We start from the raw sequence: 23,718 nt of genomic DNA on the forward strand, positions 1-23,718 counted from the left end.
GTTTTACACGACCTCGTTCAGACTCAGTGAGGTGTTAATGGCGTTTTTGTCGCCTTAAAGGCATTCTTGACTACCATCAACTCACCACGTCCAATCCCAAAGGGAACTAACGCTCCCGACCGTTACAGCGTGTATTTAAAGCAAACCTGATTTGCATCCTCATAGTGGCGTTAGCAGCAGTACTCTTTCGTGACTGGCGTGAAATTTGAATAGACATCATCCTTCATATGGGGAAACACGCCTACCAACTTTTGCTTATGTCGCACAACTCCTCCCTGGTTTGGAATTTTTTTCCCGTCAGTGTATTTCTACATTTGAGAAAAACGATTCAAATGAATTTTCCATTAAAAGTTTGTAAAACTGCAGTTCCAGGGGCCGCGATTTTTGCTGTCAGTAGCAAGGGTCACATTTGTTTTGCGCAGCTCAGCAAACTGCCGCAGTTTTTTACCTAGGCTTTCTTCCAAATCGTCTGGGTGAGTAAGCACTGAAGATAATTGGAATTATTTTCAAGACATTTTCTGGTGTTAGGCTTAAATTGCCGAAGTATTCCAAATATACAAATTACTCAATGAAACGCTTCCATGCGTTTAGATGACGCATACAGCATGTTATCAGTTATGACGATAAACACCTGACTTTCGAAATGTTGGTAAGGTGTATGATTTTCTTCAACGTCATAGACTGTAGTAGAGCCACTGAAATTGTCATACTTTGTATTTCGCTCGCGTCTTCTTCAATTCTGTTGCATACATTCTTCACATCCGGCCACTTTGTCTTTTGCTTCATTATTTGAAAATGTGGACCACATTGCTTGGGCGTACCCATGTATCTGTTTTTAAAAGAGGAGTATCCCTTGGTAAAGTCTTGGTCAGACGACTGCAGCGAAGTGTGCCGCTTGCAAGCATTCTAGGATTTTGTTCCAAGCGATAGTCAGTATTCCTGATTCTAACTTAACCTATCTTCGAAGCTAGCCCGATTAAGATACTCTACCTTGCGATCCATGTTATTGGATATGTCATACAAAACTTGCATGATAATGGTCAAACCGCGTAAGGGCCTTCGTAGGAACTGCTCGGGCCGACCACCTACTGTTAGACAACCTTTTCACAATCTGAATTTTTGACTAGTTACTTTCATTGCATTCAAAAGAACAGCCCATTAATAGGCAGAAGCGGGAAAAATATATAGAGGCTTTCAACGAAGTCGAAGAAAAAGTATATTTTTATATTGAAGTCATTCTGCGTATTTATTTATCTTATTAATTCGTTCATCGAAGCCGCTGTACTTCCCATTCATGTTGCTAGCATTGTGATAACTGTTCCCGCGACAGTCTTTGATATCAACGTCATTCTCATTAAAAAAAAGTTAGTAATATCTGGTTTAGTTGCTCAGAAATATGACTTTCCATATGCAAGAATCTTAACAATCTATCCACTGGACCAGATGGCAGGATATAATGCACTATTAGTCATTTGGCCTACGTGCGATGTATCTGGAGTAGAATCCAATGAAACAGGAAGATTGAATTTGCTAATTTCGCAAATATGATCTTGTATGCTTGATGCAACTAAATGGGTAAATTCCTCGTATGTTAAATTGTTGGTGTATAACATCCAACCAAAAAATTGGTATAATTTGTTTTGATGAAAGCATTAAAAAACCATCTGAAGATGAATTGTGAAAAATTTGAAACCAGTAACGGTGCTTTTTAAATAAAGTAACCTGATAGTTACTATTAAAATCAGTCTTAATCACGAATTTATTTCTTCTGGTAATCGGTTACAACCACGCCTGTGGTCATCTTCAGACCAAAATGCTGCATGAATAGGAGCCTGAACAGTGATTTACCACCAGAAGGAGGCTTCTGCTCATAAAGCATTTTAGTCTGAAGATGACCACAGTCGTGGTCGAACCCGGTTACCAGAAGAAATAAATTCGTGATTAAGACTGATTTTAATAATAACTATTAGTAATAATATTGATCACTGTCTGCTCCCACGATGTATTCAAAAGTAATTAAAGTAACCTAAAACCAATTTGTAGCTGGTTGCTGTATACCAGCAACAATTTGTTTCATGTAACAGCCACGTTCTCCAACCATGTCTTTGTCAAAATAGTATCCTGGCACGTTGTTCTTGAAATGTATAATCCATATACATTTCTTTTATTTGCATGAATATGTGTATATTGAACAAAAAATGTCAAATTTATCCATTCATTCTAATAAACCTAAATTATTCCAACTGTAAGGTGATCCAACTACTTCACCACTACCACGAAATGCCAGTCCTCGTTCTCTAACAAAGTTGAAACTGCACTAATTCGTTCTAAGAGCGTTCGCCAATACATTCGTTTGGTCCCTGTTTGACTCACAAGTTGAGAATCGACACGCGCATTCTTGTTTTTGCAAACTAACAACGAAATTATGTGCAACGTACTTTCTTCATGTCTTTTCAGCAAAATATTATCGTTCTTCCAGTTATCAAAGTCATCTGTCGTAAACCATGACGAGCTGTCTGAATTAGTAAATTAGCAAACAAAACATAAAACTTTCCCTTTAGATTCTAATAAAACAATCAAATTCAAATGTGAGTTTTATTCTTTAGTCTATGTCTACCTGTGAAAAATGGTGTTCAACAGAATCGTGGTTTAATTCCTTTATAATATTTTATCTTCGAAGACAGAAAATTGCTCTACATATATTTTACTTCACTATTTCCATTCGCTTTCCAGTAATCTGGATCAAAGTTTCTCGGCCATTCACCAATACCTATGGAGTACAATTTACTTTAGTTTCGTTTTTTGCTTGCAGAATGTGTAATATCATTTCACCTGTCTTTGGCGTGAAGGAGTCTATGGGGCGAGAGGGCGTGCAATGCTTCTATCTTTTGTTTGGCTGGATTTGGAGGACTTGTTGTCCTTTCGACTACAGTGTCACGTGTAGAAAAATGTGGCTACATGGGAAAGACTTGCATATCCTGATAAATATTTTGTTGTGGTCCCAATGCCACCATCTGTACAGTGAGGTGCAACTTTAATATGTCCTGCTTCAATTCCCTCAGATTCGGCATCAGTCTGAACATTAAAAACCTCAGACAGCTTAAGAGTTTTTGATAAAAGCTTTTTTTCTTTTTCGTCTTTTGCTTTACGCTTTGCACTTTACGGTGCGTACTGTCGGCCCGTATCTCTAGGCCTGCTGCTCGTGTTGGCCATCTCGATCTCCGTAGAAGGAAAAATTACAAAATAAAATGGAGCCTGCTATTTAATCGGATGCCGGTACATGTCTGTATTGCAATTCACACCCATTTTGTACTGAAGCCAGAACCAGTTCGCTGCGTCAGATCTAAGAGCGAATAAGTTCTCATAGGGCAGAACCGAAGGGGTGAAATCGATTTTCGAAACCTCTTGCACCGCTGTATAACATTGGGTCCCATGTTTCACAGCTTTCAGCTGTTCACCCTGGTGGATCCTCGTCTACGAAAAATTTCTTGTGATACAGTAGACCCTCGAAAATATCATCATGAGCATAGGTGGGTAGTGCCGTAGCCTCGCTGTACACAGGCAGTAACTTTAGGGAACAATATGAATGCTCCACCAGCAGGAGAGGACAAAGGCCAGAGCCAGCCTCACGTGGACGCCGCGACACGTGCGCGGACAACTGCGCTCATTGATTCCGAGCCGACAATGCACAGCGGCGAAGCTACCCGGAAAATGCTTTCGTTGAACAACGTTTTTTCAAAGAAAGCAAATACACCCAGCCACTAACAGGTACAAATATAATCAAAGTTCGTCATGTGAGAACAAAACACTTGAAATTAGGAGAACATGTTTCAGTTTCTTTTAATCAAAAAGAAAACCTTTCAAAAATTAATTTATTTTCTTTTACATGTAAAAATTAAAGTAACACATTCTTTTGAATGTTCCAGTGATAGTCTCTCTAGATTTTATAGTTTACGCGCAATCGCTATTTTCGTTGTTGGAAGTCGCCGTGCACAGCCAATACAAAACACTAAGCTGGCGATTGTGGATGAACCGTATCAGAGAAGAACGTGCTATTCCTGTGTTTTGTGTACATATTTTTTGAGATACACATTATCGTACTACATCACTTTGATGTATCTGCTGCCGGCCGCTGTAGCCGAGCGGTTCTAGGCGCTTCAGTCCGGAACCGCGCTGCTACTACGGTCGCTGGTTCGAATCCTGCCTCGGGCATGGATGTGTGTGATGTCCTTAGGTTAGTTACGTTTAAGTAGTTCTAAGACTAGGGGGCTGATGACCTCAGATGTTAAGTCCCATAGTGCTCGGAGCCATTTGAACCATTTGATGTATCTGTTAGGATTTAGCCAGTATATTGCACAGGCGGCAAAATTTTCTCCGAATTCATTCATTTGTATCGACACGGCTTATTCGTTGCGTTCTCCAATCTACTAAATTACATACCGAATGTAGATCTCAAAAATATGTGCATAGCAGTCCGTGACAGCATGTATTTTTCTTGTACGGTTCACGCACAATCACCATTATATATATATATATATATATATATATATATATATATATATATATATATATATATAAAAATTTATGTGAACCACTTCGCTTGTAACATGTGTCGCAAAGAGTCACGACTTTGAAATTTTACACACACTGGAAGAGTTTTCACTTCAAGAAGAGACAAAAGCTGTAGGATCGTAGACTGTAGGTCGTGGATTCAGTTCCAACGGCGTGGTAATTTTTCTTAATAATCTTAATCTCTGTGATCTTTATTTTTATCCGTGTAATTTTATTTCAAACATAATTATTGTACTTCATTTCGAATCTTAGCCCACATCGTTTTAATCGTTGTATGGCGTTTTATTTTGATAACAATTCTTCTTCCTTTCATTCTTTCTTCGTTTGAATCTTTTCTTATGACATAATTACGGTATTTTTATTAACCTGCCATAACATTTAAACTTAAAAAAAATACAAGCCCATCGATTAAACATAGCAGAAGAAACATTCTATTTACAGTCCGTAAAAGTTTTAGTAATCCTTGCCCAAAGGAGTATGTGGGGAGAGGATAAATAATACACAAACTTCTGTGAAGTTATGGGTGCAGCGGGGTGGAAACAGTTGCAGCAGAGCTGATGACGTATGTTTCTTGACATATATTTTAAATGTCAAACAAAGTTACCAAGTTCCGTGAAAGCCCATTATAAAAATGCTCACGTTCATCTGTGGTAGTTATTTGTTGTAATGAATATGAAATTAATTGAACACGTGTGCACTTGAATTGCTCAAAGACTGGCAGCAGTAAGAAATGACACGCCTCTCGAAGTACGGCGGTGAGGCTCTCAAAACGTTTTGCAGACATTATATTGGGTGAGCCCAAAACGATATGTTCACTTCCTTTAATCCTTATCGTCATACAAAGATTTCACACATTAATTCTCTTCAAAATGGTTCAAATGGCTCTGAGCACTATGGGACTTCACATCTGAGGTCATCAGTCCTAGAACTTAGAACTACTTAAACCTGACTAAACTAAGGACATCACACACATCCATGCCCGAGGCAGGATTCGAACCTGCGACCGTAGCGGTCGCGCAGTTCCAGACTGAAGTGCCTAGAACCACTCGGCCACAACGGCCGGCTTAATTCTTTTAGCACCATGAGAATATATAAGCGATATCTTATTGCATTCATATTTTTAAATATAAATTCACTTGATTAAATTTGTCACAATAATAATGTTAATACAATAACTGAAATGAGGCATTGAAGATCAGAAATTAAATTTAATTATATTTAAAACCAAATTCAAAACGAAGACCACAGTAATTTTGCTAAAGATTTTAAAAACATTAACTTTCTATAAGTACTGAACATTACTCACTGTAGATTTGGACATCACCGTCTTTCCATTCCATGGTAGGTACAATAGCATTCATATCTAACTTGACAGATTTTTACAGTCAGGCGCGAAGCCCCCTAATGCGTCGGGCCCGTGGCATTTTCTAACTCTTGCTACGTGGGTAATCTGGCACTGTTAGATAGTGAACGTTAGGAGGAATAACTCGGTATATGCATCTTTCTATTAAAAAGAATAAGGGGCTAGTGATACCCATGCCTGACTACATGACCTTCACATCTACGAACATATTTCACAAATTATTGTAAAGTTACGGAGAGTACTTAGCAACAAATTAGCTACGTTCCATGGTATCCCATTCCCGTATGAAGTGGCAGAAAAATTACTGCAAGTCTATACATCCTTAGTTTCTCTCATATTGTTCTTACTGGCTATACGCAAGTCTACCTTGAATACAGAATCTGTAAATTGACATCAGTTTTTCGAGAGTTCATCATCACAGTCCGAACTGTTATAACCAAAGACTAGAACGTTACGTGTTATAAATCATTAAAACAGGCAGACAAAAAGGCGTTATAAATAGCGAAAGTAGGCAATATAAGGCAATGTAGAAGAAACTTAAATTATGTCTATTTATTTACTAGATTCCATTAATCGAACAATCACACAATCAGCGTATTTCTGTTAACATAGTGTTATGTTACATTTTTAAAGTTAGTTTGAAGATTTAAACATAATATTAACTTTCCTTGACAGAAAAATGAAAATGATCCTTGAAAACCGATGCATTGAAATGCATTGTCAGCTTATGTTTTTTTAAATTTTCAGGAGACAAGTTGTATCTTGTGTTACATAATAAATTTTTCATCTGAGAAGACGACTTCTAAACACTAAAACACTAAACTGTTATAGGGTCCATTTATACTGCAGTAAAAGTGTCATCTTGTAGAATTTGTAAAATATTTCTAAATCTGTCACGATCAGCATTTTGCGAAACTTTAGTTTATATTCTTTCGTAACTAATGAACTCCATTCCTTGGCACACACTCCAATATTTGCACTGCATCATCCACAAGTTTTACCGACTTCGTCAAAGGCTGTACTACTTCTTGAAGTCTGCAGATCTGTTGTGGCACGAAACCGAACTCGGCCGCAATGTAAGATTCGAGAAGTTCGTTTGTTGCTAAAACTGAGACGCTTAATCCTCAAGAGCGAGTAGCACTGAGTTATGTTCGGGAAATGTGAAGCATAGTAAACTGCTGCTGGAATCCATGTCCCCCATCTCATTATGATAGACTGACAGGGCAGAGGTACATCTGGTGCAGTGTCTTTAAACTTCTGAATGCTTGGCGGTGCTTTCCAAGTATCTTATAAACACTCTGCCGCCCTGCGACACCAGAGTGGTGTCGTGAGCATAGTATCGCGCAGTGGCCGGCGGCAGCATTTCGGTGTTTTTTTTGCATTCTGTTGGTGTTTTGTTTAGGTAACAATAAGTTAAACACGTCAGCAAGTTTTTTTGTTTTTATAAGTACTTGTGCCCTGTCATCGTGGCAGACGAAAGAGACGATACGATTAATTACGATGAATGCGCGGAGCATAACTTGGAAGTTGCCACTACATCGCATACGTCTCATCATGATCCGGTTGACGGACATTCCGGTCACATAAAGCTATACCACCTAATAGGCCTTCGTAGTTCCGAAACGATAAAACGAAAACGAAGAAACTGCCATATATGTTTCGAAAACAAAAAAAGAACAAAAAAATTAATGTGCAAGTCTTGTGGAGTTGCGTTACATCTTGGAGACTGTTTTGCTGCACATCATATGAAAAAGAAATACTAAGTACCAAAGACAATGCAAATAAACAAATATATGAAACAAACAAATTTTGTATTTATTTACGTATGTATATCTTCGAAATTTCATGAAATTAGGGAAACAGGGTTGAGAACTTTTGAGGACTAACGATGAAATTAGTAAAACGTAACAATTTATAATCTCTCGATAATGTCAAGAACGGCCGGCGACAAGCCAAGTAATCCGAATTAGCGCTGCCGGCGCCAAGCGAATAAATTTGTACGAGACGCGCGGACGGCAAAGTGTTAATACTGCAATTCAGGTTGCCTACATCCGGAAACAAACTTTGTATCTCTTCTGACACCCTGTGGAAATTATGTGCTACGCATGTCACGCAAAGCATATTTGGAAATAGCATTTATAAAGTAGTCCCAGCCATTTTCATGTATGGAGCAGCGCCTGAGATAAAGAGGAGTACATTCACGTATTGAATTTCTTCGGGCCACATTAACTTAATGAATTGGTAAAGAACTTAGCGGTGGTTGAATTGTTTTTCCAGACACTCCGTTGTTAGCAGGAATGATTTTGTTTCACTGTCTGAAGGATCTAATGGCCCAACGATTACATTAGCAATATAAAACCCAAAGGATTAGCTGGATCGTCCATTGAATTCCTTATGTTTATTTTCAACGTCATCTGTAGCGATTCATTACTTCATCATAACCTTTTCGTGAACTTGGCTCAATGGACATAGTTTCATCTGTATGCAGCAAGCATGGCCAACCTTTGGTGATTCGTGGACTTTTGATTCTCATCACGTGACCCAACAGCAGCGCTTCTAGCGTATAAAGTCAAATCTGTGGCGTCCGTGACAATGTTTTTGCGGTAACGCACCGATATGAATGGCACCCCTTTCCCGACATGCCACGCTCGTGACAATGTTTCTTTACTTACGAAGATTTACAACAGCTGTCTTAAAAACTTCAGTTGCCATATTCTGCAACTCCGTTAGTGAAGAAGCAATGTTCAATAACGTAAATAAATGTAAACGTAGACATGAACGCCTACATATGCAACTGTTTGCAGCTAATTCATTATAAATTACTTGCAGACGCAGTGTTCTAATACGTCCACGCTCTCCCTCCCTCCCTATCATCTCCTCTAAATTTCTTCCGCAAACATTTCCCAGAAACTCTCTTAATGTATGATTCTGTAGTTCCTACAGAAGGATTCCGGCATCAACAAAAGCTTCACGTAAGTCTAATACAGAATGCGATTTTCGACGCGACGGTGCAGTTGCCATTTGAAGCAAAGAAAGCTTCTTCTTAGTAGCCTTGGAGGTTGAATTTTTGTGTTCGATGGCACTGATATGTTTAGAAAGAATTTTTTTATATACTTCACCGAACGCTCACACATTTTGCTCAGAAATACTTTACCGCCAGTAGAAAATACGTCGTATCCGAAAGTATTAATGTAACTCTGTAGTTCAATGCGCGAAGGAACACTGAATTGCGATATGTTCCTAGCTACCTTGCACGACGACATCACAATGAAAACTGCAAAAAGAAGAAATTTAGAACAATAATAAAACCACGTTTTGCACCGCCACTCATCGTTGTTTTACAGCGACACTCAGTGTTGCTTTTAATAATAAAGGTAAAAATAATAATAAAGACGCAACATACGGCGTTTATTTCGTCAGGTAGGCATTTATGTGAAAAAAGGAAGACAATAATAAACTAAAACTGCTGCGTTTCAGTCATTAAGATGTAAATTATACAGATTCACGTTCAAATGGAAGATAAATTTAACGCTTTTTTTTTTAGGCATTCTGCGAAAGTCCCGGTGTCTGATTACTCACCTAGCACCACGTTTATGGATTACTTCGGCGTCTACCTTCACACCTAATTCATAAGGACATTACTCTAGAGTCTAGACGTCTTGTACGCTTTATCTTTAAGAAAGGTTCTGCACTTTCACGTACATCTTCTGGCCAAAAGTATCCGTATCTCTCTATGTAATGCGGAATTGTCTACTAAGTGTCGCGATAGGCGAACTCTCCAGCATAAAAGGAAGCCGTAACAGCAGAACTGGTCGGCCAGGAGTGCACAGTGGCTTCGAACTTGGACTGGTCATTCGATGTCGCCTCAGGAACATACCCATTTAGGAACATTTCAACCATTTTAAAGCCTCCCAAACGTACTTTTGATGTGATTGTGAAGTAGAAACGCGAAGGAGCAACCCACAGCTAAACCGTTCGAGACAGACGTCGTGTACTGACGGACAGATACCACGGAGCACTGCGAAGTGTACAAAATCGCTCGAACTTGGCGGGCGGAATTACTCGTAGGTTCCAGTGCCCAGCAGTCGAAATAGCATAGTGACCCTTGGTAAGGAGATACAGTCGAGCAGCTCCTCATAAGCTGTACATCGTCGTAGTCAATGCTAAGCGGCGCTTGAGTTGGTGTAGAGGCTCGTCACAAGACAGTGATTGGCTGGAAACGAGAGATTTTGAGTCGTGAATCATGCTATACCGTGTGTGTGACTATCCGACGAAAGACTTTGGGGTTGGCTAACGTGCAGAGAACGTTTATGACGGCTAACTCTTTTCTGGGGGACGCAAGTGAGGTGTCTGAATATCTGGAGGAACAAAATGGCTCTGAGCACTATGGGACTTAACTTCTGAGGTCATCAGTCTCCTAGAACTACTTAAACCTAACTAACCTAAGGACACCACACACATCAATGCCCGAGGCACGATTCGAACCTGCGACCGTAGCGGTCGCGCGGCTTCAGACTGTAGCGCCTAGAACCGCTCGGCCACTCCGGCCGGCCTGGAGGAACACCACATGTTGACGTACACCTCTAGGTGTCCGGATATTTTTGATAAGATAGTGTATTTGTTCCATTCAGTTTCACTTCTTAACATTGTCTACGCCGCGCGGGGTAGGCGTGCGGTCTCAGACGCCCTGCCACGGTTCACGCGGCTGTCCCCGTCGGAGGTTAGAGTCCTCCCTCGGGCATGGGTGTGTTAGCAGTTTGGTCCCATAGGAACTTACCACAAATTTCCAATTTCCGACATTATCCCCATATATTGACACGTCATTGCAGGCTCCACAACTTTACTATTAATCTTGTAGTAACATACTATTGGATTCTCTCTCTCCATTCTAGATACTATTTTGACATTTGTTCACATAGGAATCCAGTATTCCTTCTGTCAACAGTCCACAGATACAACAATTACGTGAAATTCAAGTATGTTTTGTTTCAGAAATAATTTTTACCGTTGTACTTTATTTTGGCAAATCTGCGACCCATAATTCATTACTTCAAAAATGGTTCAAATGGCTCTGAGCACTATGGGACTCAACTGCTGAGGTCATTAGTCCCCTAGAACTTAGAACTAGTTAAACCTAACTAACCTAAGGACATCACAAACATCCATGCCCGAGGCAGGATTCGAACCTGCGACCGTAGCGCATAAATTAAAAACAATCTGTTGTTAATAATAACTCATAGGAGCATATTACGTTCTAATCATATCTGTCAGTACACTTCAGACGCAATTTTTGTTGCGCCAATACATTTTGGGTGGAGATCAGGGCTAGGCTGATTGACAGCCGGTTATCTATGCCTACCTGATGTGGCTCGCAGTATAACTGTTTAGAAGCGGATTTTTGATATAATGAACGAACTTAGGAGTCACTGAAGTAGCATCTTACATAATTTATAAGAATCCCCTTCATTGAGTAATTGATTTTGCCGGCTATTAGTCTACGCCTAAGTCGTGGACAACCTCACCATCCTTTATAAACATTCCCTCTAAACATAATGCAGATGCGTTTAAGGATATAGTTGGTCAGACTAGTCCCATTTAAACAAAGTCGAGGGGGGGGGGGGGCTTAAGGAGACTCATTCGGCTTGTATTAAATCTAGAAAGTTGCTCAAACAAATGCGTAACAAAGCGTCTACAGAACTACTAGTATTTGCCACTGCACACCTCACATAGATGCTACGTTCATGGGCAGGGATTTTACCACTACTCTTATGCCTATTTGTAGCCACTCGTGTGCCCGGTGCTATTACGTAATTAAATGGTACTGTTGCCCATAGCACGGTGCAATGATTGACACTGGATTTGAATTAGAGAGGAGCGGTACTTAGATCTCCGTCTGACCGTCCCTGTGTAGGTTTTTCATAGTTCCTCTTATTCTTGAAATGCCGCCGTGATTACTTTACTTTAAGAAAGGACACTGCCGACCGACTTCCTTCCCCTATTCGAACCTGTTGCTCCATCTTTGACTTAGACGCTGATTCTACACTCCTGGAAATTGAAATAAGAACACCGTGAATTCATTGTCCCAGGAAGGGGAAACTTTATTGACACATTCCTGGGGTCAGATACATCACATGATCACACTGACAGAACCACAGGCACATAGACACAGGCAACAGAGCATGCACAATGTCGGCACTAGTACAGTGTATATCCACCTTTCGCAGCAATGCAGGCTGCTATTCTCCCATGGAGACGATCGTAGAGATGCTGGATGTAGTCCTGTGGAACGGCTTGCCATGCCATTTCCACCTGGCGCCTCAGTTGGACCAGCGTTCGTGCTGGACGTGCAGACCGCGTGAGACGACGCTTCATCCAGTCCCAAACATGCTCAATGGGGGACAGATCCGGAGATCTTGCTGGCCAGGGTAGTTGACTTACACCTTCTAGAGCACGTTGGGTGGCACGGGATACACGCGGACGTGCATTGTTCTGTTGGAACAGCAAGTTCCCTTGCCGGTCTAGGAATGGTAGAACGATGGGTTCGATGACGGTTTGGATGTACCGTGCACTATTCAGTGTCCCCTCGACGATCACCAGTGGTGTACGGCCAGTGTAGGAGATCGCTCCCCACACCATGATGCCGGGTGTTGGCCCTGTGTGCCTCGGTCGTATGCAGTCCTGATTGTGGCGCTCACCTGCACGGCGCCAAACACGCATACGACCATCATTGGCACCAAGGCAGAAGCGACTCTCATCGCTGAAGACGACACGTCTCCATTCGTCCCTCCATTCACGCCTGTCGCGACACCACTGGAGGCGGGCTGCACGATGTTGGGGCGTGAGCGGAAGACGGCCTAACGGTGTGCGGGACCGTAGCCCAGCTTCATGGAGACGGTTGCGAATGGTCCTCGCCGATACCCCAGGAGCAACAGTGTCCCTAATTTGCTGGGAAGTGGCGGTGCGGTCCCCTACGGCACTGCGTAGGATCCTACGGTCTTGGCGTGCATCCGTGCGTCGCTGCGGTCCGGTCCCAGGTCGACGGGCACGTGCACCTTCCGCCGACCACTGGCGACAACATCGATGTACTGTGGAGACCTCACGCCCCACGTGTTGAGCAATTCTGCAGTACGTCCACCCGGCCTCCCGCATGCCCACTATACGCCCTCGCTCAAAGTCCGTCAACTGCACATACGGTTCACGTCCACGTTGTCGCGGCATGCTACCAGTGTTAAAGACTGCGATGGAGCTCCGTATACCACGGCAAACTGGCTGACACTGACGGCGGCGGTGCACAAATGCTGCGCAGCTAGCGCCATTCGACGGCCAACACCGCGGTTCCTGGTGTGTCCGCTGTGCCGTGCGTGTGATCATTGCTTGTACAGCCCTCTCGCAGTGTCCGGAGCAAGTATGGTGGGTCTGACACACTGGTGTCAATGTGTTCTTTTTTCCATTTCCAGGAGTGTACAATAAAATCTAATATTCCTTTTACTTTTTCATAGTGCTGACAGCACCCAAAATGCTTTATGAAGTGCAGCCGGTATTCTGTCGTTCATAAGTGCCCGAAAACGGCCATGTGCAGAATAACTGTCGAGGTGTGTTAGGGCGATGTAGGACGATGTCTCATCCGTCGACAATCGCTGGCCGGTCGGGCTTTAAGAAAGATTTGGAGAATGGGCCAGAGGAAGACAATGTGAACGTGTGACAGAATTTCTCTTATAGCTGCGAAAGGTGGACCTAAATGTATTCAAGCAGCCTTTGCTGATTTGTTCAATAGGTTTTCGTCTACCAAGCTATGCACTCAATTCAAGAAATATAATATATTCGACATAAGCAGTTACATGGCCATTCGTCAGTGTTTCAGTAACCAGTGAGGGTAATTATATAGTTACGTTCCATGTAAAACCTATATACATGACCGTGGCACGTTTCTATCCTGCGAGGTTCTCTTTACGTAATCAGATCTGAGCGCCTTACATAGTTTCAGGAACCCGACTTGGAATAAACTTCCATTTACATACTCATATACCTGTCTGCAGCTCACTCTCGTCAACTCTCCCTCCCCCACCACTTTTAGTCCCCCTTGTCTACAGAGTTTTGTATTTAAATTCTGTTCTTTCTTAACAGCCATTGTCACTGCGTAGCCTACGGGTTATGTAGTCTGCGACAACTGACATGTAGCCTACGTGTGCGTGGTAGTCCCCAAATGTAGCTAACATATTGATATCGTTTTAAGCACTAGAAAGATACAGTGCCGAATAAATGATGTGCACTCTTTGCCATAAAGAGCCGCATCCAGAAGAACCAATCACCTGAACATGCGATGTGCCCTGGTGACACATTTGACAGTAGATTGCCCAGCTATGAGTTCGAGAGGGGCCGCATAGGGAGGGCCGAAAGATGGTCAGCCACACTGGAGCAGGTCCTACGGCAACGATAGGGGCCGATCAGTGCGCTGTCCTTCCTTCTATGCAACATGCTGCAAGTGCTAGTATTATTGGCAGGCGGCTGCATTAGGCAGGGCTTCCCGGACTCCAACCGCCATGACATCTTCCACTCACACCCCCACAGCGTCCCGACCGGCTCGCATGGTTTCGGCAACGACGGACATGGCGCCCTGCAGACTGACAGCAGGTCATCCGGTTTTGTCTTGGAGGGCACAACCACCGGGTCCTTGTCTGGTATCAATGTGGAGAGCACCACGAAGAGCAGTTTGTAGTCTTCTGTCACACGTCCCACCACCATGATGTGATGTTGTGTGGGCCGTTATCCTAGACGGTGCCCATTCATCGTCGAAGTTCCTTACGGGCTCCGTGACAGCCGCACTGTACATGCATGAGGTCCGTCCTACATCAGTAGCTCTGCTGTTCGTGAACGCCCATGCCTATGCCCTATTTCAACAGGACAACTGTCGTCCTCATACTGCTGCGACCTCCCGATCGTGCCTTACTGCTGTGGATACACTGCCATGGCCAGACGCATCGCCCAATCTCTCCCAGATTGCTAATGTGTGGGATTCCATGGAGCGTGTCATCAGGACGCCACTTCCACCCACCAATCGATACAATGTGTGCGCTCAGATGCAAGCTGCATGGGATGGAATATTACTGGACTACATTCGAGACCTACAAAACTCCATGCCGCACGTCTTGATGCTCGTATTCACAACTATAAAGATCCGACCCTACTCAACACCGCTTAGGTGTTAAAACACCATCTGGTGTTACCTGATAGTCTGTGTTGTCTTTTGTGAGGAGTTATTCCAAAGTTTGTGCTGTATTCCGTCTTCTTGTAGACTTCAGTTGATACTGTATCTCTTGTTTCTAAAACATGTGTCAAGAGCCCCAGATGAACAGCTTAACGAACTTCAATCTTTTTAACTGTTTCTGAACCAGATATCGTCAGGTTTTCTCGGCGTGATCGATTAATAGTGTGCTTCAGATCATACTGACGACTTGCTGTTTCGATTTTATGGACATTATTTCGACTACTGAGCCAGCTATCTTCTTCAGGTGTTTCGGGTTCTGCTGTTAACGTGTATTAGCCGTCTGGACCCCAAGCACAATGGTTAGAAGCTGGGTGGAGTCCAGGCATCGAGTACCGTAAAAGGAAAAAAACTTGGTCGTCGAAATAATGGGCATAAAATGAAAATAACAGCTGGTCTGTGTGTTAGGAAGCACACCATTAATCAGATATCATCACTTTCTTTGTATATTTCCGACAATAGTCCCTAAAGTTATGGCAGTTTTGTTGAGCCTTATGGGCTACAAGAGAAAATAAACGCAACAAAGGTTTAGCAATACCTGTGAAGTATTTAACATAATTAAATGATGGCTAAATATTGACCATAAATTTTATAAATTTATTATTTCGGTTTTAGATATATGGCTACTTAGTTCAGTTGCGCTAAACGTACAGTATCGACAAGTCAACAGCCTTAACATAATGAGAACAGTGTGCTGTACGATTTTGGTCTGCCTCCTTGACAAGTGTCTGCCTCAACCTACAGAGGAAGAGTGGAAGAATGTACCGAATGGATACGAAACCCATGCGAATTTCCCGAACTGCTTAGGGCAAAGTATGGTAAATGCATTCGGTTGGTGAACGCAAATACGAGTGGGGCACTGTTTCGCAATTACAGGGACTTCTTTTCCATTGTTCTTCTAGCGGTGCCTAACTTAGATTATAAATAGGTTTTTATTGACATAGGAGTCTTTGGAAAATACACTGCACAATTTTTAAAAATATCAACTTTGAGGAAAGGCTCGAACGAAATTCTTTCTCTCGTCCCCCATCGGCGATGGGTCGGCTTGTTCATGAACGGATTTGCACGGTTAATTTAAAGGGTGGTCAAATGCCCTTGCTGTCACCACCCTGCTCTCTCTCCCCCGTCCCCCACCCCCCCTCCCCATCTACCCCCGTGTAACCCATAGCATTATAATAAGGAAGAGACTAAAAGATATACCAACAGATTTTCTCTCCATACATAAATGTTCCGCAAAATGGAGAAGTAATTGACAGTACATGTCCTGTCATGTCATGCCATGCCGTATGTTTCTTGGTTCTATCCTTGTATTCAACGGTCGTTATGTGCCAAATACAAGGCCTCTTCTCTACCTCAGTTGCCCGCAGCTCGTGGTCGTGCGGTAGCGTTCTCGCTTCCCACGCCCGGGTTCCCGGGTTCGATTCCCGGCGGGGTCAGGGATTTTCTCTGCCTCGTGATGGCTGGGTGTTGTGTGATGTCCTTAGGTTAGTTAGGTTTAAGTAGTTCTAAGTTCAAGGGGACTGATGACCTCAGACGTTAAGTCCCATAGTGCTCAGCCATTTTTTTTATAACAATTCAGTTTCGATTTTCTCAGTATCTGGAGGACATATTGTGAAAGACAGCTGTTGACTCTCGACAGAACGGGGAAGACAACTCTTGACAGCTGTCATTTCGCTACTCTTGGCAAGCCTGCCGCTCCGCCCGTGTTAACTGTCCAATTAATTATCCCGGCCTATGGCGCCGCGGGATTTCCGTCTCGCTCTGGGCGATGCGGCTGGCAAGGCGTTCCGGATGCGATGTTAAATTACCGGTATGGTGGCAGACCGTCGCGCGAGCTGCTTTTCATATGGGATCATCAGCGCAACCGCATCGTTTAATCCATGTGATGAGATTTATCCGTATCACTTAAACACCCGTATAATAAGACCCGTCTTGCTTTTAGCTCGGATAACAGTGTGTCTTCGTACTAATAGGCTTGGCAGTAACCGATTGCTGCAGATACCGTGAGCAGTTTGAAAATCAATATTATTGCTGTATACGCAGCATTTATCACTTTCAACTTCTATCCATGAGCAGGCTGGTGGGCAAGTGTCAGAAAGCAAATCCGAAGCGTCGTTGACCTAAGGATTTTCGTATAGCTTACCGCTTTCATATCTTGCAATTATTAAGAAATAAATACAAAAAAAAGAGAAAAAGTTCAGACAACCTTCGGATTATGCGCAGCTGCACATTTACATAGCTTGTGCCTCTTGTGTTCCGAACTAGTGTTTGCTAATAATGTGTAAAGCATTCGCATATGTACTTGTTACTAGATGTGCCAAACAACTAGGCGGCGTATTCATTAAGGTAATCCACTCGCATTCAGGAGGAGCGGGGTTCAAATACCCGCCTGGCTATCCAAAATTACATTATCTGTAGTTTCCCAAAATAAGTTCAGGAAAATGTCGGAATAGTATTTTGAATTTGTCACAGCCGATTTCCTGATCCATCCTTCTGGGCTAAGTGTTTGTGCAGTGTATCAAATGGTCCCGCCCTGTGTGGGGCGTTAACGATTTTTTTGCCTCGTGATATTTCATACATCCGTGCGAAGCGAAATAGACTCTTCTTTGTACCTTCCTATTGGTTGACAAGCTACACGTGCCTGAACTCTTGCATTGTTCCTGCCCTTTGTTTCATGTTTATGGGCCTTGACACGTCTCACAGACGTACCCTAGTGTTTGCGTGTCATCGTCCCTTTGAACGCCATCGGTCCTGTATGGTGGGGAAAGCTGGACCTTCTAGGGAACGTGTTTTACATAAAACAGATGTGAATGTTCGAGGACATCTCAGCGAATCTCAGACGAAGACTTTGACGACAGTGATAATGACCCTGATTTCGAGATCTTTAGTGATCAAGACACTAATTCAGAGCAGGAAACAGAAAGTGATGATGTGACAGCTGATGACGATGTAGAAGCTTACTTCTTCGGTAAGAACAAATCTTTTCGCTGGAGAAAGCAGCAGCCGCCAGATAACATAAGAACAAGGCAACACATCGTCGTCTTGCAACTTCCTGAACTGCTTCAGACGGCGAAAAGTCTCGAGGAAACGCTGCTATTTTGGAGGCATGGAAACTGTTCTTTACCGAAGATATTCTAGATGAAATCATTAAATTGATAAATCTGAAAATATCTAAGCTTAGAGCACATTGAAAATTCGCAGAGAAATATTACACGTGACAACTGGTACTCATCAGTAGACCCAGTCAACGCATTTTCGAAAAAAGGCCTCACATACGTCGGCACGCTGAAAAGAAATAAAACGGAGATACCACAGCAGTTTCTACCTAATAAGAAACGAGGTGTGAAGACAACTGTTTATGGTTTTACAGGAGACAATGACACTGGTTTCCTTTATGACCAAGATGTCAAAAGCTGCAATACTGATCTCTTCTATCGACCATGCAGTGAACAATGATCCTGTATCAGGAAAACCTGAGATCATCATGTTTTATAACACGGCAAAAGGTGGTGCGGACAGCTTATTCATCAAGCTGCCGAACGAGAAGATGGACATTTTTTTCGCGTTAGCGGATGTTGTTTGTAGTGTGAATGCTTACGTGGTGCTTAAAGTTTATCCAAAGGCAGAAGTAAAGACGAGATTGATCTTCATGAAGACTCTAGCAAGAGATCCTGCTGAGCCCCATATAAAGTATAGAGTTTCTATAAGATACTTGCCACGAGAGTTGACACCACCAGAAGAATACTTCACATACTAGATGAACCGTAGACACTGAAGGAACAGTTGGAAAAACGAAAAATATCTACCGTTCCTTGTTCCCTCTTCATCTGAAGAAGAAAACAAGATTTCCGTGTCAACAGTGTAGTGTTCTGATTTGTTTGGAGTGTTCTAGGAAGGTCTGTGTGAAATGCACACCAGTTGAAAGTGATTGAAATATGATTAAGATGTTCGTAAGACTACATAATTAGCTTGCACTTGTTCTTTTATAAGTAAAACATGGCAGAGTTTTTCCCTGTGTTGAATTATGGAGTGCAATAGCCACTCTACTTTGAAATGACGAGCAGTAAACTCAAAACTGACTTTGCATCCAATTTTTCATAAAAGAAATGTGCTTTCCCAACTAGTTATTTTGTGAATCTGTAATATTATGTGTCTGATAATAATCTGTGAGTGGATAGAGAGCTGTCTGTCTACTGTTATTTTCGTAACACATAAATTAAAAATGTGCTGCAAGTTCTGCTGTTTTATTTGTCTTAAATGTTCAAAGTCCTGCATTGTTTAAAACATTAAAATTTCCCAAATTCTACTTCTAAGGACTGTAATGAGCGACAGAAAGTCATAAAAATACATATTCAATTAAAGACTTATTTTATACATAAAAAATAGAAAGCCGGTCTGAGAGACCCCTCCATAGTAACTGTGTTCCTGTCAACGTCCATAGTAGTTAAGGGTTAATGATAGTGGTTATGTATATTATGGAGGAATTACGCCTGCCTCGGGCATGGATGTGTGTGGTGTCCTTAGGTTAGTTAGGTTTAATTAGTTCTAAGTTCTAGGCGACTGATGACCTCAGAAGTTAAGTCGCATGGGGCTCAGAGCCATTTGAACCATTTTTTGAGGAATTACGTTTTACGTTGTAAATGCATATGCTCTGCGGTCTCGTCCCATCGTTCCTCCCTTCAGTATGTTTGTGTGCGGGGTATACGCGCACCATTGTATCATGCCTGTCTTGTATCGAAAAATTATTTATAAAGTAACTTCACGAATGATATTAAAAACTAGCAGAGAGATGGAAGGATAAACCACATTAGGATTAAACAGCGACAGCAAAACACAAAAATTTACATCACGTTTGGATCGTATATGCATGACAAGTATTCGTAGCATCTTGAAGATGTCCAAGAATAGTCGACCAGAAAATTGACTGTAGTGTAGGTAAAACAGAAGTAACCCGCATCGCGTACTGCTGCTGCTGCCGCCGCCGCCACCGCCGCCGCTGAGGTAACCAACCGGTCGCCGCTGGAAGGTGAAATAAATGCTGGGGAAGTGTGCTGGAGTCGTGCTCCGCAGAAGACTGGAACGAGGTGCGCTGCTAAGCTCACCGTTACTGCCCTGTTGCCGCTGTGACGCAGCACCTGAGTTTAGCTTTCAGACGGCTTGTGTACTTGCTCCAAAAGCAGACCGCCTAGCCTGTCCTGCGTGATGCATAGGCAGTTTTCACTTTCAGCCATACGAGCATCAAAGATGAAAATCAAAGTAAAGCGTACGTTTCTGAACGTGTTACGCGAAGTAAGTGTCAAATGTGTTTACTTTTTGATAAGTATGTTGTATGTTTACTTTGTAACATTCTTTCACATTAGTTACTGAATTCACGTTCTCAGTCCGAATCTCGGAGTTCATAAAGTGAAAATGAACAAACACGTTATTGAACTTTTTTTGCAGATATCGTGAAATTTTAGAAAATTTGATATCAGGGTTTCTCAGAGTTTTGGCTTTAGGGGAACATTTGAAATTAGGCAGAATTCGAAATTTTGCAGAGTGAAAAAGTGTGATAACTTCTGTCAGATCTATTTCATTATGTATCGGATACGCGTTACGGAAGTAATTACATAAATGTCAAGAATATTTGTGAAGTAGTGACTACATCCTTATTCCGACCGCATGAAGTAGCAGAGAAGTATAACATTACTGCTATGTTGCGAGCAGTAACGTTCTGTCGCTGAATGACAAATTTCCATCGCCATCACGCTCCATTTTTGCAACAAATGACATTCCATAGGCTGTAAAAGCTGTTGTCTGAGAAAATAACTTCCAAAAATTGTTTCTGTTAGACCATAGTTACGAACGCCGAAGAATAGTTCCATGCGGTTACTGAAAGAGCTTCGAACGGATACTGGATTGATACCTAATCGAAGGTTATACAAGGTATTTCTGTGAGCTTACTTAATTCTGTTTTGATCGGAACAAAGGACGATGTTAGAAGCTGCTAATCCTCTCCCCCCCCTCCCCCCTTTTCTTGCGCCACCCTCCCCGCCTCCTCCAGGCATTCCTCTTCCAAGCTGACAAGACTGGTATGCGCAGAGGTCAGCAGCTGACTGCTCATAGATTCAGCTCTGCTCTGAGATTTAATCAAATACATCATGCGGAGTTCGTTGACGTCACGACAGATATTGAATTAATAGGTCACCACAGAAGATGAGTGCGATAGACATTTTCATTGATAGTAAGAAAATTATACCTTTACATGGATGTGCTGTAGTTATGTACAATATATCGAACACATACCACAGGGCTGAAAATTGACTACACGGTTAATGGAAACCTTTGAACTGCATTGATGCAATTTCAGTGATTCCTTTGCATATCTGTGTGTAGATCCATTTCGCACTAGATACTGTAAGAAAGCTCTCACAAATATGAGCATGGCGGCACTATTTCTTTCTTTTTTCTTTTTTTGTTATTTATTTACGTAAACAAGTTATCACACAGACTCCAGTGTGAGAAAACCTAATTTAAAGTTCCCGTATGGCCGACCAGATTTAGCTTTTCCATTGTTTTCCTAAATCACTTCAGGCGTGTGCTGGGATTGTTCCTTCAAAAAGGAAGCCCAATTTCCTGTTTTGTAGGGTTTTAAGAGATAGTCTATAATACAGAGATCGTACGAATTTATGCAAACATTGATGTGCATCTTCCAGTCGCTCTCATTTATGAATTGCTTAATTTGCTCCACTCCTTCGACAAAACTGAGTTGCTTTATTCCCCCTCACGTTCTTCATGCACCGCCTAAAATCGCGTTTCCATATGTAACGGAAACTTCATTATGGATGTCTCCAGCACTGTTCCTGCCAGCCAACTGGCCTGCGGAAACACTCAACTGGCTAATTGTCGAGTCCCTTTAGTTTGACAATCGGGAAAGTTAAGCGTCGTTTAACTTATTGGCGTGATGTACCTTCCCTCAACATCGCCCAAGAGCTTCAGCAATTACCACTAGATGGATCTGTTCCCATTCTGCATTTGTTCTGTCGATGACCCTGTCTTAACTCATTTGTACGTGTATGTGAATCGTCAGCGTTGTGGCCAAAGAATGAACTTCGCTTTCAGATGTGTAAATACATACTTTTAAAAGTGGTAAAATATTTTTAAACTTTGTAATAGGACTATCAATCTACTTTCCAACAATTCTCTTTAACCACTGAATAACAAGACAAATGTATTCTTCGTACTGATTACCTCACAAAGACTAAAATAATAACTGGAAAACTTTACGCCAAACTTTATCAACTGGAAGAGAGGAAAAATAATCTTATCGTAGGACAATGTACGTAACGCGAAAAGGGACTGTAAGGGTGAGGGATCTGAAGTACAAATATTTGAAACAACCAGCAGATCCGACACTTTTTAAAATCCACTTATTTCCAGATCAAAACTAATTGAAACCATTGAAGAGGCTGTAGCAGTCGTAGATGTGTTTCGTAGAGTTTGCTGAGATGCACTTCAGTGGAGATACATACACACACTGAAAAATCAGTGAATTACGTTGAAAAGTTTGTTTTTGAAATCAGCCTTTCCGTGTCAAGTTGAGAACTTCGCACCTTGTTCTTGTACACACATTCATTCGCCCAGGGTTGGGAAGAAGGAGTTTGAATGTAGACATAAATTCCAGTCGACGAAGTCATTTGAAACGGTCGATACACAAAATTCGTGACGCCGAACCCAAGAAGCTTCTGGTTGCGACTACCTTATCAGTAGAGGCAACAGCGAAGCGTTGTGCAACGCAAATATTCGTCCGATGAGTCGAGCTTCATGCTAGACTACAGAGGTGGTGGAATGCCTATGTCATCATTGAGGTTAATGCGATATTTCACAGTACAGTTTTCAGTGGCACGTTTGGTGAACGCCTGCTCATATCTGTCGTGTCATTATATTGGAGAGCCCGAAGAGTAATACTTCGTTCAGTGTAATTCTGTAGGTTATTATAGCGGGATGCGTTTGTCCGCATAATTGAAGGAGCGTTCACGACTCTCTCTTTTTTTTTTTTTTTTTTTTTTTTCCTATGACGTACATCGCTCCTTCCCTAGTGTACATGGTAAAGTAGTCATTGAAAGTGGCTTAGTTTTCATTGGTCAGCTACATACCAATTCTCGGCCGTCGCTTAAATTTATGAGCGGCCCCATTATGCTTCTTTGCAGCATACCCTATGTTACCTTCGTTCCTGGTAACATTGGCACAATCGACAGTGTGTTAAAATACCGAAAGCCTTTCTGAAATCTAGGAAGACGGGATCTGCTTGTTAACCAACGTCAGCAGTTTCAAACACATCGTTGGTGATAAAAGTTATCTACGTGGAAAACAAGTTTTATTTCCTGAATCCTTTATACTCTACCAGAATCTTGTTTTCTTAGCTGAATGATTTTAAAAGTTAGAAAGTGCTCGAGGATCGTGCAGCTGACTGCCATTTAGGATATTTGTCTGAGATTGTGTGTATACGTTCTCGTACCCATCTAAAAGCATGTGTGACCTG

The 23,718-nt window shown here is 42.1% G+C and overlaps 1 protein-coding gene across 6 annotated transcripts in view; it reads left to right on the plus strand.

Annotated features, from left to right (window-relative positions):
* Positions 1 to 23,718, plus strand: part of LOC124556799 (single-stranded DNA-binding protein 3) — a 382,113-nt gene that overhangs the window by 192,478 nt on the left and 165,917 nt on the right. The gene's annotated exons all lie outside the window — the stretch shown is intronic.

Source organism: Schistocerca americana, chromosome X, assembly GCF_021461395.2.
Source record: "Schistocerca americana isolate TAMUIC-IGC-003095 chromosome X, iqSchAmer2.1, whole genome shotgun sequence".
Lineage (NCBI taxonomy): Eukaryota > Metazoa > Arthropoda > Insecta > Orthoptera > Acrididae > Schistocerca > Schistocerca americana.